The 17,054-nt window shown below is 36.8% G+C and overlaps 1 long non-coding RNA gene across 1 annotated transcript; it reads left to right on the plus strand.

Annotated features, from left to right (window-relative positions):
- The first annotated feature begins 3,321 nt into the window (after nucleotides 1-3,321).
- LOC128030151 (uncharacterized) lies at nucleotides 3,322-4,815 on the plus strand. Its single transcript, XR_008187847.1, has 2 exons — nucleotides 3,322-3,395; nucleotides 3,793-4,815. It is a non-coding gene; the product is annotated as an uncharacterized LOC128030151 (long non-coding RNA).
- Nucleotides 4,816-17,054: the final 12,239 nt, after the last annotated feature.

Below are 17,054 nucleotides of genomic sequence, written 5' to 3' on the forward strand. Positions count from 1 at the left end.
TCCAATCTGCCCCAAACTTCACATGTTGGATGAGACTCCTGACCTGAACAGATCTACATGCCCATATTCAGTTATAGTCATAGCGCCACCTATTGGCAACAGGAAGTGACATATTTTACACTGTGACAGACTATTTCTACAAATTTTATGACATCAATGTCTTTTTTGTGGTCAGTCTAATCTAAAGACCTGTGTGATGTTTAGTTGTGAAGATCTTGAGTTTTTGTTAAAGGGCGTGTCCATGGCGCCGTGACAAAGTTCGATGTCTCGTCATGGGAATAAAAGATGTTATAACTCAGGCATAAAGTGTCCGATCTTGCCCAAACTTCACATGTGTGATAAGGGTCCTGGCCTGAACAGATCTGAAGGCCAATATTCCATTGGGTGTGTCAAAATGGCTTGATAGCGCCACCTATAAACTTTCAACGGAGTGCACATGCACATTAAATGGAGTGCGCCTCGAGCTATCTTTCACGTACATGTATAAAAATCGGTACACACATGTAACACACCAATACCTACAAAAAAGTCCCATGTTACGAAATCCGAATCCCATCAGGAAGTCGTTATTTAGAATTTTCTCTGCATAATTGTACTTTAACAAACTACTCCTAGAGATATATGCAGATCAACACCAAACTTGGTCAGTTAAATCTAAAGGCATTTGCGATGTTAAATTGCGAAGATTTTGAGGTTTCGTTAAAGGGCTTGTCCATGGCGGCCTGACAAATTTCGATGTTTCGCCATGAAAAAGGAAGTTGCTGTTACTCAGACTTACAATGTCCAATCTACCCCAAACTTCACATGTTAGATAAGACTTCTGCCCTTAACAGATCTACATGCCCATATTCGTTTATAGTCATAGCGCCAACCTGCTGGCAACAGGAAGTGACATGTTGTATGCTGTGACAAACTACTCCTAGAATTTTTTTGAGATTAATGTATTTTTTGTAGTCAGTCTAATCTAAAGGCCTGTGCAATGTTAACTTGTGGAGATCTTGAGTTTTTGTTAAAGGGCATGTCCATGGCGTCATGACAAATTTTGATGTCTCGCCACAGCAAGAAAAGTTGTTGTAACTCAGGCATAATTTGTTCTATCTTCCCCAAACTTCACATGTTCGATAAGAGTCCTGCCCTGAACATATCTGAAGGCCAATAGTCCAATATAATGAGAGCACCACCTGCTGGCAACAGAAAGATTGGCACAAATATGGAGTAAACTTTGATATATTCCACTTATATTTATGAGTTTAAATGCATGTTTCTCACCGTTCACCTATTTACTAAAGCCACTCGCTGCTGGTGAGCCCGTGTGCGAGGGCCCGTTCATCGCTGCTTGCAGCTTTAATGTTTTATATTATATTGTAATGGCAGCAATATATATGTGTGTGTGTGTGTGTGTGTGTGTGTAATTTCTGTCCCCCTCACTTCTGAAAAGATGGCTACGCCCCTGCACTTTACTGTACGTGTGTCTTCTTCGTGATCGCTATAATTTGTGCAGTCTTATTCAATACTGACATTTAATGAATTCATAAATGTTAAATGCTTGAATCAATATGATTATTTTGTGTATTAAGTTCTTGCTAGATGCATGAGTTTCACCAACACATTCTGTGTCAAAATAAACTGCTTATCAAAACCAAGGTTGACGGATTTAATGATAGGCTATTTGTAATGTGCTTCTTTTCCTTATTATTAATCTTTATTGTGAACCATATTGATAAGAAATATGATGTATATGTAAAGTGCATAGGCTAATTTAATTCAGTTTTGTTCTATAGTGTTGTAATCGTTTTTTTCTGCACATACACTGCACATGAACGCTCTTTGCAAATAGAAGCTTGTAACACACATGATATCTGTCACAGCATATAATGACTATTAAAAAAATTAAAAATTATATATAATTTTATTTAAAATAAGGGGAAAATGAAAAGTGAGTTTAATCCAAGCAGCTCTAAAAGACCTAAAAGAATAGTTCTGCATCCTTCTGAAGGCGCTCCACCTGTGTTTCGCAGTGTTGCCATTTAAACATGTTAATTACAAAAACAAAACGTTTGGTGTACTGTCTCTGGAAAAATCAACAATGATTGATCAGCCTTTATTTATGTACAGTATTGTAGACGTTATTATCTAGGTAACGCAAAATTTGCTGAGATATAGGCTACTGTAAGAGCGCCTGCATGGTTGTCCATCAGATGCCTGTCAAAGTTGAGTTTGTTACTATAGCAACAATAAAACTGTCATGTTGTTGTAACGAAAAACAAACTTTCATTATGTCGAGATAAAGAGAAAATTAATTAGTTATAACGAGAAAACAAGAAGGGAAAAAAAACTATAATGCATGACCGCTTAGAACTTCCGACACTAGTGACACAAGTAATACCAAATTTCTTGAGAAGGAATTAATAATTACTTGGTTCAGTATTCAAAAGTGAATAAGTTGGTAAGCCTCCCCAAAACTTGGGGAGGGGAGGGGGTCCTCCAGGACAGGTTTGGCAAGGATTAATCTAGTAATTACTGAAAATTACTTTTGAGGTTTTTGTAAGATTCTGGATAGAAATTCCTTTTGCTTGATTTGGTAATACTTGAGTTATTACTAGTGGGTTACAGAGGTCTTCACTTTAGAATACTGTTCCAAAAATAAATAATTCCTTTAGATGGATGTAAAAGGCTGATTTATACTTCTGCGTTGGACCTACGCCATAGCCTACATGTAGACACACTCCCTTTATGTTGTATGCTGACATGCACCTCTCCAAAAATCTATCGTGTCAATTATACACAGACCACAAGTGTTGTGATTGGTCTGAAGAATCCCTCAGTAGTCCTATCATACACTTTATCTCAAGTCTTGATGATTTATTACCCTGATTTATGGCCTGATTTATGGCCGTACAGTCCGTGTAGATTGACAGGTAGTCAGAAGTGTGCATGGTCAGTTGGATTGATTTATGACTATAAGGCCTGTCAGTCAAAGCGGTTGCCATGCCACTGGGTCCTGTGACCCTTGATTTACATGGCAGAGGTGTGTAAATCAAAAGATCAAAGAGATCTCAGATTTGACTTGTGTTGTGTTTATTACTGGATATATGATGGTTGTATCTGTAACCAGAGCAGTGGGGGATTTCTTATGATGGTTGTATCTGTAACCAGAGCTGTGGGGGGTTTCTGTGAAGTTCCTTTCTGGCTTGTTGTTCACACCTAAAGACAGTGGGAGGTGTTTGGGTTCTTCCTGGGAAAAAAAAATGGCTGTGCAAAAGTGAGGGTTTTGACGCCTTGACAGGATCTATATGTTTGATCTATATGGTGTTGATACCTAGGCACCAACAGGCCACATGCTCCCCGTCTACAAACACATTTGAAAAGGAGGACGATGTCTGGTGTCTTTCCAGGTGAGAATTTCAAAGAGTGAGAGAGAAAATTATCTAAATCATCAACTAACCAAGCCGCAGAAGAGATAAATAATTGAATGTTATCTGGAATTAATAAAATCAAACAGGCATTCCTTAATGTTAAGAAAATACTATCCATAATATGTGATGTGTAAAAGGAGTTGAAATCTCACGCTAATTTTAAAACCGACTTTAAACACACACACACACAAATTGGTTTTCCATGTTCTATGAGACATCCCGTAGATGTAATGCTTTTTTAGACTGTACAAATTGTATTTTGCATCCCCATACTCCAACCTTACACTTAAACCTACCCCTTACAGAAAATTTCGTTAATTTTAAGATTTTCAAAAACACTTCATTCTGTATGATTTATAAACTTGTTTCCTCACAGGGACAAAAACAATCCCCAAGGATTTTGGATATTGCCATCATTGTTCCCCATAACATGGGGTATACCTGAACCACACAAACACACACACACACACACACATACACAGTAAAACTGAGTAAACTAAATTTTATTTATGAGCAAATTCGTATTTGTTGTTTTTACTTTGTGTTATGTAAGAAATGTTTTAATTTAATAATCTAACCTGTAGTATGTGTACTGTAAATGAACAAATATACATTTAGCTTAAACTCAGTAAAATAATTACACCTACCATTTTAAACATGTTTAAAAGATTACACATTGTGTGTCACTAAAGCAAGGCACACTGTCTATTGTCTTAAAAAATGTTTAAATAACCTGATGACCAGCATTGTTTCTTTAGATCATTTATGCACACAAGTGCTTTTTTCGCACGAGTAGAAAACTCTTTGGATGTGTTTGGCAAAAACATCATTTCTACATCTTAAATGCATGACTGAACTTTTCTCATTCGACAGAAATACTATTTTCAAATTACTTACCCGGCCTATAACACTTGGTGTAAATGTTCTTACCTAGAACAGAAAACATACACTTTGACTATTTGACTATTTTGAAGGCATCATGTAATGTTAAATGGTTTACAAAAAAAAAAAATAGCACCAGCAGCTGTGATTTTCAAAATGAAAGAAATGTACAAGCTAAGGATGTTTCAACTATTATCATCATTTCCTTTTGACTCTGATAAACTGGTAATGAATTTTCTATGCAAGTGACACGATATACAGTTCTCATACTATTTGTGTAGATAGCTGTGCTAAAACATTTATGACTATTTTTGCATGCCAGCAGATTATGTCAAGGGTGTTTCACATCTAAGAATCACAATGTTTTTTAAATGACATTTTTCTTACACCTCAAGATTTAGCCATATCAAGATTTTGGACGGCCGTTCACAATTTGTTTGTTGGACTGTACGTTTTTAGGTGATCTCTGTGTGGTGTCATCATAATAGGAATAAATGAAAATTAAGAAATTAAGTTACAGTTTTTCTCTTCGAGATATTTCTTTTAGTGCAACTTTGTGTCCGTCCAAAAAGTGTGATCACATGAAGCATCGACACAACAAAAAATTAAGTCTAGCTGTTTTACACTTAAAACTATTACAACCTAAACAAATGAAACGGTTCAACTGAAACATGTCCACTCGTTTAAGTTTGAGCATGTTAAAGTTTCCACACTCCTGTGTAGAGATAAATTTTATCCATAACCTTTTGTGTATTCACGTGACCAAATCACTAAGAAAGAGAGTATAGCAAGAAAGCAAATGTTTATAATGCATATAAAATTCAGAATACAATTGTTAAAAAAAATTATGTTGATTTGTAAATGGTATTTTTATTAATCCACTAGATTAAGTCATCTTGTTCAGATAGCAGATGAAACCATTCACATTTTGTTTGTTTGGCCGTTTTTGTTTGAAGACTCCTGTAAGTTCATGCTAACTCTCGCGTGGGAAAGAGAGCAGGGTGAGCACATCCTATTCATTTAAGAAAAAGAATTTGACCGAACTTTTTTATTATTTTGACAAAACACAACAACATTAAAGAATGTTACCCGTTCCTATGGCCATCTTCTTTGACTCAAATGAAGCAACATCTCTGGTGTACGTAAGCATCTACAATGTGTGTGTATGTGCTAAACATCTGTTTCTCCACTTCTGCCAGATTTGTTAGATGGGCTTTTGTTGTAATACAGACACATTTGAGAACTATGATGTTCTCACTTTTGTAATGGTTATAGAAAAATTCAAACATAACTGCTGCATACGGAGCAAAACTGACTAAAAAATCACTGAATTAAAAAATGCAAAAGCGTGTACGGCATTTGGCAAAACAGGATTTTAGCTGTAATGAGCACATAAGACAAAAATTGTCAATGTGTGACTTGTAAATATATTCTATTTTATTTTATTTATTTATTTATTTTTACCAGAGATAGTCGACTGATCTGTTTACATGTTGTTTTGCCGTTTTCTGATGAAGAGTTTTTTCTGACTGTGGTCAAACATACAGTTGCTGTTCATAGGAATTTTTACAGCATAACTACAGCATAAAAATATCGCCCCTACATCTAGAGCTCTTGTTCATATAGCTGATGATGATGTTCACATTTTTATTTGTCGTACTCGTTAGTTTCAACATTTCTACTGGACATTAAAGAGTAGGCCTATGTGTACTCCCTTTATGTCAGAAGCATTAACATCTACTGTGTGCTAAGAATTTTCTGCTTTCTCCACTTTTGGTGGATTTACTAGAGGGACTATGTGACCTTGTTGTAATGTGATTACGTTTAAGATCCATATGATTGCACTAAACCCCCTTGAATAGGTTATAGACATACTCTTTTATACAGGAAATGTTTCCACAACAGAAATATGTATCAGAATAACAAATACCTAATTTGAAAATATGAAATCATCTCTTCTAAACTATTGTGAAAACTTTTAATGTTGATCCGGCCCACCAGCCGTGTATCTTTTTCATTGTTTTTTAGATAAAGACTATTCTCAGAGTTTGGTAAACAGGCAAAAACATGAACAAAATGTAGTACAAGATGATTAAATGATTGTCAAGAGACTGTTTAAACTGAGATTGTGATGCACTTTAGAGCTTTTTCTGGTCTACCAGTGTCACAAAGACACAACATTTTCAATCAACTTGAAAATGAGTCCTGCCATTTTCTGTTCTGACTGTTACACTTAATACAAACCCGTCTATTACACTTAAAGTTAGACATTAAAAGTCATGGATGCCACAGGAACTATTTCCTTTCTCTGTTTCTCTAAACATCACACTAAATAAACCAGAGATCACATGTAGAAAGAATTCATTGAAAGGGGCATGTTTTAGTCCATTTTAGATGGTCTGCACCAACACATGTTTTAGATGTTTTAGGTATTCATCAGACTAACAGGTTTGATTCGGGAAACACACACAACTGGAACTGAGTGTTGTCATGTCTTTATAATTGATCTACTTTTACTTTTAAAACAACACAGTGTGAAATTATGGTCTTCGACAGCATGGGCCCCTGAAATGTTGTAGTATATCTTTGTTTTCACAAAATATCTAAACATTTATCTATCTTAAAATATTAGTTATTACGTGTTTACAAAGTTGTCATGTCCGACGTTTACGTTTTTAAGAACATCTGATATAGTTTATCATCTTTTAAAATTTATAACGTATATTTCACCAAACCTTGACGCCTGAAAACGGGTTTAGCATCAGTCCACATTTCAGTTGTTAGCCAGAAAATGCAAGTGAGCCGAGATTTCATTACTGAGATTATCTACATGATGTGAAACTAGCTCACAGTTACATTAGAGTTTTGGGGTTCTAGTTTATGTTGAATAGTGTTTGTTACTGTTCCACGTTTAACACCACATTACTCCATTGTGAAGATATGTACTGTATAAAAAGTTTTTCACTGTAGTAGTCCAACTCTGAAACCAGACCAAACAAAAATGAGCTTGAGCCTTAGTTGAAGCAGAATTAAAATGTTTTCTTTTTATCTTTCCATGATTTGTGCGTGTTGTTCTGAACCACGGTTTCATTTTTAACATCACAATCGTATTGTATTGTCATGCATGATTGTAAAGAGTTTTGTGTGTGTCAGTCTCTGGATTTTTTTTTTTTTTTTTGCAAACAGAACTGCTGTAATGTTAGCGAGCTCTTTGTGTTGTCTGCTTTACTGTGTTTATATACGTCAGATTTCTTTAAATTTGCTCGATTAAAGTATTTAACACAGTTTTGGGTAATGTGAGTGTGTGTGAATATAGAGGATCTTTACAAATATTTTTTTCTTGAAATATCCATCTAACACTCTGAACCAAGACTGCTTCTTTTAAATATAACATTAACACATTAATAATATTTATAGTTCTCGGCCGATTTGTACATTATTAAATTATATTAGTGGTCATCACAAACTTAAGGTGTAAACAAAACTACCTTGCAACAGTGTGCTTTAGATTTACTACAAAGATCATTTGAATGCTTTGGTCGCAAGGAAAACATACGTTGTTTAAGAGAAAATAATCTCACTGAATGTGCTAAAGCATCCAATGTTTTATGACTACTGAAGGTGTAACATTCTTGTTTGTTTCACACCTGTGGGCTCTTACCTACATTCCAAGTGTGATATTTAAAAAAGGTTTAGGGGCATATAGTTAACCACAGAAGACTTTCTGCATGCTCCTGTTACAATGACTGCCGCGGCTCCAAACAGTCCTGAAACATCTAGAAGAATTTTGTGTGACACACCGCAAAGAAGTTCTGCTGAAATGAGAGAGGAGCTGACTTTTGCACCAAGGAAAAATCAAGGGAAGAGCATAAGAAAGGTTCTCATTGAAGATGAAGATATTGTGAAACAAGATTTCACTGTGTCTTATGATCGTGTGGGGAGATTTGTGTTTGACAAAGAGTTGCAGATTGTGAAACTCTACGTTTTGGAATCTTATGAAGAATATACATCCGAATGCACCTACCTGCTTTTGACCGCCGTAGACTGGGCATACTTCTACAATCAAATTTGGAGAAACTTTAATATGGATGAAAACATCTGGTACATTTTCCAATGGGATGGTACAACGCCTGGTATGCGGTACTATGCAAGAAAGCCACCAGACTACATATCTATAGCATCCTGTTGGAACAAAATGCTTCATGACCAGAATTATCTCATGCAGATAAATAAACGTCGGGAGGACTTCGAAACAAACTTTGACTCTGATGAGTCTGATCGTGACTGGCCTCTTCCTGAGGTCAACTCTTACGAATGCTGCAAAAAGAGACTATATTTTGAGCAATGTGACATACCCATGTTGAACACAATTTTTACAATGATAGATAAGCTGTTTCAGTCAATTTAAATTGATTTTAAAACTGAATGATCAGTCAGATAATAGTGTATTCGGTATAACAAACCTGAACAATGATGTTGTAATGTTTCTTTTTCAGTGTTTACTCACCCTTCTATGTGTTCCTTGCTCTATGTTTAATAAATGGCTGCCGGATTAAGTTTTCCCAAGCCACAATACATTACCGTTACTTGAAACAAGTGTCTTAACAAAAATCCTAATAAACCTCGTAATCTATAATCAAAATATCTTCCAGTGAAAATTACAGAATTCTCTTTGGTGACACAAGCTAGGCTTCGCCGGTCAAAACACATCCCTAATTAGGCCCCTTCACCCTCCTCCACTTTTAGAGTGCAACACCCCCATCTCAACAACCAACCAAGCAACATTTGAAACGTAGAAACAAGACCACCCTTTTTTTTGTTTAAATGTACAGAAGATCCACCACTACTTCCTCGTGACTATGGCTAGTCTTCATCCCCTGTGAGTGGCTGACCTCATAAACTCTGCAGTTATCACAGGTTTTCCTAGATCTGCGAACAAGGGGTTTTACAGCACGGTCAACGGAGCTACTGCAACATCTTGTTGATCAAAACATTATCTACATGGACTGACAGAATCAGCTTCAACAATCAAATTTGTCTGAAACTGATGCACTCTCTAATTTTTCAAATAATAAGGCTTCGACGGATCTGAACCATAAACCAGAAATTGAAACTGAAATTGCACAAGGCCTGGATCGTCGTGGATTAATACAGTCAGTCCAGATTCTGGGAAGTGGTGACAGCATTCTACAGTATATTGATTAGGGTACAAAGTCTATCTCTTGAATTAAATTCTGAAAAGGATGTCTGACGCTGGGCAAAAGCAGATGGATTGCAACTGGAGTTCTGGCGCCGCTACGGATGATCAGCTGAAGTGCGACTGTACCCCGGGGGATGCGTGTCATGTAACAGACTACATAGACACTATGTTTAAACAGCGTTACCGAGAACAAATGATCAAACTGATGCATGCGGTCATAGAGAATCCAAATCATGATTGTACCGGGGATAACAAGTGTGTAAAAAATCTTAAGAATGAAATTAATGTTGTAAGAACCCTGAAAAATAACCCATGGCCTGATTTGACTAGTATGTTTATTACCAGTAAAGAATCAGTCTGTGTATCGACTAGAAACATTCTGGATGTGATGTCTGAATGTGACGATGAGATGGACATTAAAGAGGTTCTCTGTCTGTGTACATATGTAACAGATTTATGTACATTGTTGGTTTCAAAAAATTATGGTTCCATGACATGTGAAATTGTTCAAACTTACGTCAACTACATACTAGAACAAAACGTGCTGGCCTGTAGAGATTTTCTTTTCTGGCTAGACCACCTGTAATGTCATTATTACTGTTTGTTAGTAATGCCAATTTGACCATTTTCTTCACTATTTCGATGTATGAATGTATATTCAAAAATCTATTGTTGAAATAAAAAGTTGAATCACATTTTAATCTTTTGTGGTTTATGAAACAATGGGTCTGAGCTCATGAAAAATGTGTTAATGTTATATTTAAAAGAAGCAGTCTTGGTTCAGAGTAATCTCAGTAATGAAATCTCGGCTCACTTGCATTTTCTGGCTAACAACTGAAATGTGGACTGATGCTAAACCCGTTTTTCAGGCGTCAAGGTTTGGTGAAATATACGTTATAAATTTTAAAAGATGATAAACTATATCAGATGTTCTTAAAAATGTAAACGTCGGACATGACAACTTTGTAAACACGTAATAACTAATATTTTAAGATAGATAAATGTTTAGATATTTTGTGAAAACAAAGATATACTACAACATTTCAGGGGCCCATGCTGTCGAAGACCATAATTTCACACTGTGTTGTTTTAAAAGTAAAAGTAGATCAATTATAAAGACATGACAACACTCAGTTCCAGTTGTGTGTGTTTCCCGAATCAAACCTGTTAGTCTGATGAATACCTAAAACATCTAAAACATGTGTTGGTGCAGACCATCTAAAATGGACTAAAACATGCCCCTTTCAATGAATTCTTTCTACATGTGATCTCTGGTTTATTTAGTGTGATGTTTAGAGAAACAGAGAAAGGAAATAGTTCCTGTGGCATCCATGACTTTTAATGTCTAACTTTAAGTGTAATAGACGGGTTTGTATTAAGTGTAACAGTCAGAACAGAAAATGGCAGGACTCATTTTCAAGTTGATTGAAAATGTTGTGTCTTTGTGACACTGGTAGACCAGAAAAAGCTCTAAAGTGCATCACAATCTCAGTTTAAACAGTCTCTTGACAATCATTTAATCATCTTGTACTACATTTTGTTCATGTTTTTGCCTGTTTACCAAACTCTGAGAATAGTCTTTATCTAAAAAACAATGAAAAAGATACACGGCTGGTGGGCCGGATCAACATTAAAAGTTTTCACAATAGTTTAGAAGAGATGATTTCATATTTTCAAATTAGGTATTTGTTATTCTGATACATATTTCTGTTGTGGAAACATTTCCTGTATAAAAGAGTATGTCTATAACCTATTCAAGGGGGTTTAGTGCAATCATATGGATCTTAAACGTAATCACATTACAACAAGGTCACATAGTCCCTCTAGTAAATCCACCAAAAGTGGAGAAAGCAGAAAATTCTTAGCACACAGTAGATGTAAATGCTTCTGACATAAAGGGAGTACACATAGGCCTACTCTTTAATGTCCAGTAGAAATGTTGAAACTAACGAGTACGACAAATAAAAATGTGAACATCATCATCAGCTATATGAACAAGAGCTCTAGATGTAGGGGCGATATTTTTATGCTGTAGTTATGCTGTAAAAATTCCTATGAACAGGCACTGTATGTTTGACCACAGTCAGAGAAAACTCTTCATCAGAAAACGGCAAAACAACATGTAAACAGATCAGTCGACTATCTCTGGTAAAAATAAATAAATAAATAAAATAAAATAGAATATATTTACAAGTCACACATTGACAATTTTTGTCTTATGTGCTCATTACAGCTAAAATCCTGTTTTGCCAAATGCCGTACACGCTTTTGCATTTTTTAATTCAGTGATTTTTTAGTCAGTTTTGCTCCGTATGCAGCAGTTATGTTTGAATTTTTCTATAACCATTACAAAAGTGAGAACATCATAGTTCTCAAATGTGTCTGTATTACAACAAAAGCCCATGTAGCAGAAATGAGTCGAATCAGACAAATCAAAGAGTCTATCAGAGCTGTGTGCATTGAAACGAGAGCCGAACTCCTCAGGAAGTCATAAATCAGTTCTAGTGCCACAAGAACCAAGCAAGATAACCAACCAACCAACTTGTTCACACAACAGCTTTCAACATTAACACCAATAGAACAATTATTGACAAGTTTAATTCGAAGAAGAGATTGTCAAATTTATTGTTCGTGATTGGAATGCAACGCTGGACATCACATGTAAACCCAGGAGATCAAGTTAAATACTTGCATTGACTTCCCCCCACCCAGAAGAACCAGACTGAAATTCCTAAGGGGGAAGGGCTTTAAACCTTTGTCTTCAGAGAAAAGTCCTTTGCCAGAGAATGGCAAAGAAATCCTTTTTATACATTATATATGGACCAGAATGAACTCAAAAAAGACTTATGAATGAATCATTCCATTGCTTAACTCCATATTCATTTACGTGTAACCCACACATTTGACTATCATGTATAATCACTTATTGTGTATGTCTTTTGATAACTATAGGATACCTAGTCATGTCTAGGATTGAAATAATCGCATTTTCTTGCTTGATATTGTCCTGACAATCATTTATTTGTAAAATATATCATAATCATGTTATAGGAATCATGTCCAAAATTAGACCCTGTGAGGCAAGAACCACATACTTGGTAAGATAAACAAATGATTTATGATACCCACCCCAAGAACATATCTGATTGGTCAAGGCAACATTTGAGGGGTGGCCAACAAGGAAGTTTAAAAACTTTGGACACGCTTTTTGTCTGCTTTTAGTTCTAGTCTAGCTGCTGCTATTAGCCATGTCGGTTTTTAGTCTAGCATTGCTTGTGCTATCAGTCATGCGGGCTTTTAGTCTGCTTTTAGTTCCAGCCTTGCTCGTGCTATCAGTCATGCCTGCTCTTAGCTTGTAGCTTTGCTACCTAGCTTTAGCTTGTAGCATCTAGCCATGTGGTTAGTCATCATGGTTCATTGAGCGCGGTTCCAGCGTGCCTGCCTGCTGCTACTATGCCACGATGAGAAAGAAAACAACCTAGTCTCGTCAAACTTTATTTCTTTTCTTTTCCGTTTGAGAGTTTCGTGTTCTGAGTTAAGTTTTGTAACGTCCATTCAACTTCAACCAGCGAACACGACTCTGCACTTTCAGCCAACGCCCAGCAACCACGGGCTTCCCAAGACGTCACTTCACTACTGAACTTCAAGCCAATCAGCGACACCGGGATACCCCTTTCAACTGGAGTCCCTTTCACAGCAAACGAAGGCAACGTATTCCCAGATATTTGTTGTGCTGGTGTATCTAATATAATTTTAACCCCATTGAGGAACTCAATGCGAGCGCTAATTACGTGATTGTTGGTTGTTCATGTCTATGCAATTTAACATATTGCTGTTAACTTGGGATTCCATATTTCCATTCTCTTAAACTCATCTTTCCCTAACTTTCGACCTTCCTGCAACTTGTGTGAATGTGTGTGTGCGTGCGTTTATGTGTTAGATTAGTTTATATGTCTTAGATTTATCTAATAAAGCCTTATTCATATTGAAAAGAGAAGTATCTTGTGTTTTGTGCTTACAAGTTAATGTCTTAAACTGCCGATCTTGTTACTGTGCTAATTGATAGTGTTTTCACTATAGTTTGGATATTAGTATCCAGCGCAGATTTGATGTTAAACGGCTCGTTCACTGAACCGCAGGCGCGTCTCCGTGAACAGCCGTGAAACAGTGATTCTGTTCAAATTCCCTTTAAAATCTTAAATGATTCCCTTTGAGCTAAATTGACCTGTTTCCCTTACATTTATAATGGTGGAGAATGCTTGCGGGCAGTTTAACCTAAATTGTGAGCATAAACCAAGTTATTTAATCTTTGATTTTGCTAAAGGAATGACGGATGAAAAGCTTCCGAGACCTGAGTATGTGTGTGTGTTTGCGTGACGTAAGCAGCGCGCGCCCTCCCGCTTGAATGAAAGGAGCTAGAGGAGACTTTAACTCGAGTCCGTCTCCCCTTTGTTAACAGCAGTAAGTGAACTTAAAAGTAAACATCTGAGATCGTACAATAAGGTAGAAATTGAGCGTGTTCCTCATTTGTGTAATGCCTTGTTTTATAGCTGATTTGATTTCACTGCGTGTTCCAGTGTCTCAAACGCTATCTCAGTCACTGTTTGCTGAACGGAGCTAAACTGTGTTTCAAAAGGGATATAAATCGGTGAATAAAGAATAGTTTTGAGCGGGTTCCTCAATCTATTTATCAAAGTCCCCGTATTCAGATTTCATATAGTTTGATTGCCAGTGCGTGTTCCACTGCCGAATCAAATTTGATATTCTACTCCCCTAAATTAACGTTAAACATTAGAGAACAATGTTTGCCCATTTGTATCCGTTCACAAAGTGAATGCAATCTCGCGTAACACTGCGTGTGTCCGAGAGTAATTTGAATGGGAGTGTTTTAAAAGCTTGATCAAGTAAAGTTTAACTGTGTACCAACAGCGAAGGAAAACTTTTATGTTTGTGTCCAGAAAAACTGGCACGGAGATTCAAATTGCTGAGATTGATATAACTGTGTTCCCTTAACTACAGCAGGAAGCTGCTATTTGAATTAAGATAAATTTAACTCTATACAAACTGAGAGTTTAAGTGCCACATCGCAAAACCAACTGAAAGGCGGTGTTGTTATTTGTACAGTGTTGAAATGAGCCGACATTTCATGTAACATGCTTAACTGTATTTGCAACAATGCAACGATTCATGTGCTGATCCACTAGAATGTGTTTTGGTTGCCATAGTGACGACCGTGACCCGGAAGCCTAACGTACTTCCGGAGCAACTCTGAACTGTGCACGCGCAGCGCACAAACTCTGCGGTGTCGCTAAGCTAACGAAACCATTGCATTTACATTGAAGTCTATACTAAAGCCACTAGCCTCAAAGGTTAGCCGTTAGCATTACCATCCAGTGGTAGAATAATGTGTGTTTGGGCAACGCTGACGTGATTTAACCATTTTAAACATCTTAACTAACACTTGTTAGTCTCTTTCTTTTTATCGCTCTCTTTTCTCACTAAACCACTTATTTTCATTTTACTAGAAAGGGAAATACTGACTCACAATTATTAATTGTCAAATTGAAATTTAATTGAAACATTAAATTTATTTGGAAGCATTTAAAATTTCCCTTTCAGATCATTTCATATGATCTTTTATTTCTAGTATTCTCTTTTGGGTCTAATTATTTTAGGAATGAATAAGCCTTGAACTTTGGAAGTTAAAGTAAACTTATTCTTCCTAATTTATTTATTACCCATCTGAATATATGCTATTCAGACCTTTACTTATTTGAATGCGTTTTACCCCTCTTCCTGTTTTGGTTATACACTTAACCACTATTGTTTTACGTATTGATTTCCTCTTTTTAATTTCATTTTTGCATATTTTGCCCATTTATTAATTTTTAATTTTCCTATTTCTTACCATTTCTTTTGTGTATCCTAGCCTGGGAACGACAAACCTGAGCCCTAAAAGGAGACATTGTTATCCCTCACTACGAGTTCAAATAAATTAGAAAGACAACTCTCTTTCACTTAAAGTTTATTTTGTTTGATAAGTTGTGCAGCAACTAACACAACGCTCTCCTTGTAGTTCAGATAACCGCTACTGAGACTTACCATCTCCGTCCTCTCTCTCCTTTACTTTCCTCTTCTCTTTTTACATTTGTAGGACATGTAAGAACCATCAATCAATTCTAAGTGAAGTAAATACACAATCGTGCCAAAGACGACGAATCATCCTTATGAATTTGATTGTAATCATCCTCTCATTTGTTCTTCCTAACCTCCCTACATTTGGAAACGCAATCCAAGTTTTAGCATCTCATCCAACGTTGAGATCAATTTAATAGAGATACGTGTTGAGCAACTGTCGCCTTCGCTGACTCCCTGGTGAGCGGTCCAACTGAAAGGTGTACGGTGTCAATCCTGTCAGACTAAGAAAAGAGATATCAGAATTATTATTGTATTCTTTTGTCCAAAGCAAGAAATATAATAATATTATTTACGTTTTTGATAACATTTAATTGGAAAAAATAATTTTCCTCATTTGAAAAACAGAAATTTTGCTTGTCATTTGAATTTGTTTTTCACCTCTGTCTCTCTTTTCCTCTTCCTCATTAGAGTGACAAAGTCTTCGCATCTCTAGTCTACTTAGACACCCTGAGACCAACACAGTCATCACCACATTTCACTAGTGGTTCACAATCACTGATACAACACTTAGTTGTCCCACCACACATAGGCTTTTACTCCACACAGATCTGTGTCAGTCTCTCTTCTCCCCAGCGTGCCAACATGCCGCAGACTGCAGACCCCATTGCCCATGGGGAAGATGTGAACATTTGGCTGAGAGGCATAACAGACAGCCTCACTCCAAAGACATTTGAACTGTTATTATTTTTAATAATAATCCTAATCCTGAGAAGATTCCTGACACAAGATTCAAGCCAGAACAACAACCACGAGGAGCTAGTCAAGATCACGAGCTCACTAAGCTATGCCTTCACAACCCAGCTGAAACTGAGCAACAAGCACATCACCCACCTTCAAGAGGAGCTGACACGTGCTGAACGTCGCATAGACAAGCTGGAAGTGAAAGTTCAAGATCAACTCAAAGCACCCAGCGAGAGGGAGCAGGATACAACAGAACAAGTTATGAAGCTCCAAGCAGCCCTGGCAGCAGCTCAGCTCGACCAGCAACATGCAACGGCTGCTCAGAAAGACCTGGTAAACAGACTCCAGTATGCCGAACAGCTACTAGAGAAAGCCAAGATAGACATCAGAAACAAGAATTCTGAAATCAGTGCTTTGAAAGACCACCTTGAAAGGTACAGAACTGAAATGGACAATCTGACCCAACAACTAGATGATACCAACGATGAGCTCTACATGGTCAGAAAAGAACTCCAAAATGCTTACAAGCACAAACTAGAGCCAAGAAAAGAGAAACATCTCTTAGCCTCATCACTGCTGAGCAGAGCAGAGTCCCACGTCCAAGAACTGGCATATGACGAAAGGAGCGAAGGGCCACAACCCAAAACCTCACCTGCCTTCGCCACACAACCCTTTCC

Source organism: Carassius gibelio, chromosome A16 (assembly GCF_023724105.1).
Source record: "Carassius gibelio isolate Cgi1373 ecotype wild population from Czech Republic chromosome A16, carGib1.2-hapl.c, whole genome shotgun sequence".
Lineage (NCBI taxonomy): Eukaryota > Metazoa > Chordata > Actinopteri > Cypriniformes > Cyprinidae > Carassius > Carassius gibelio.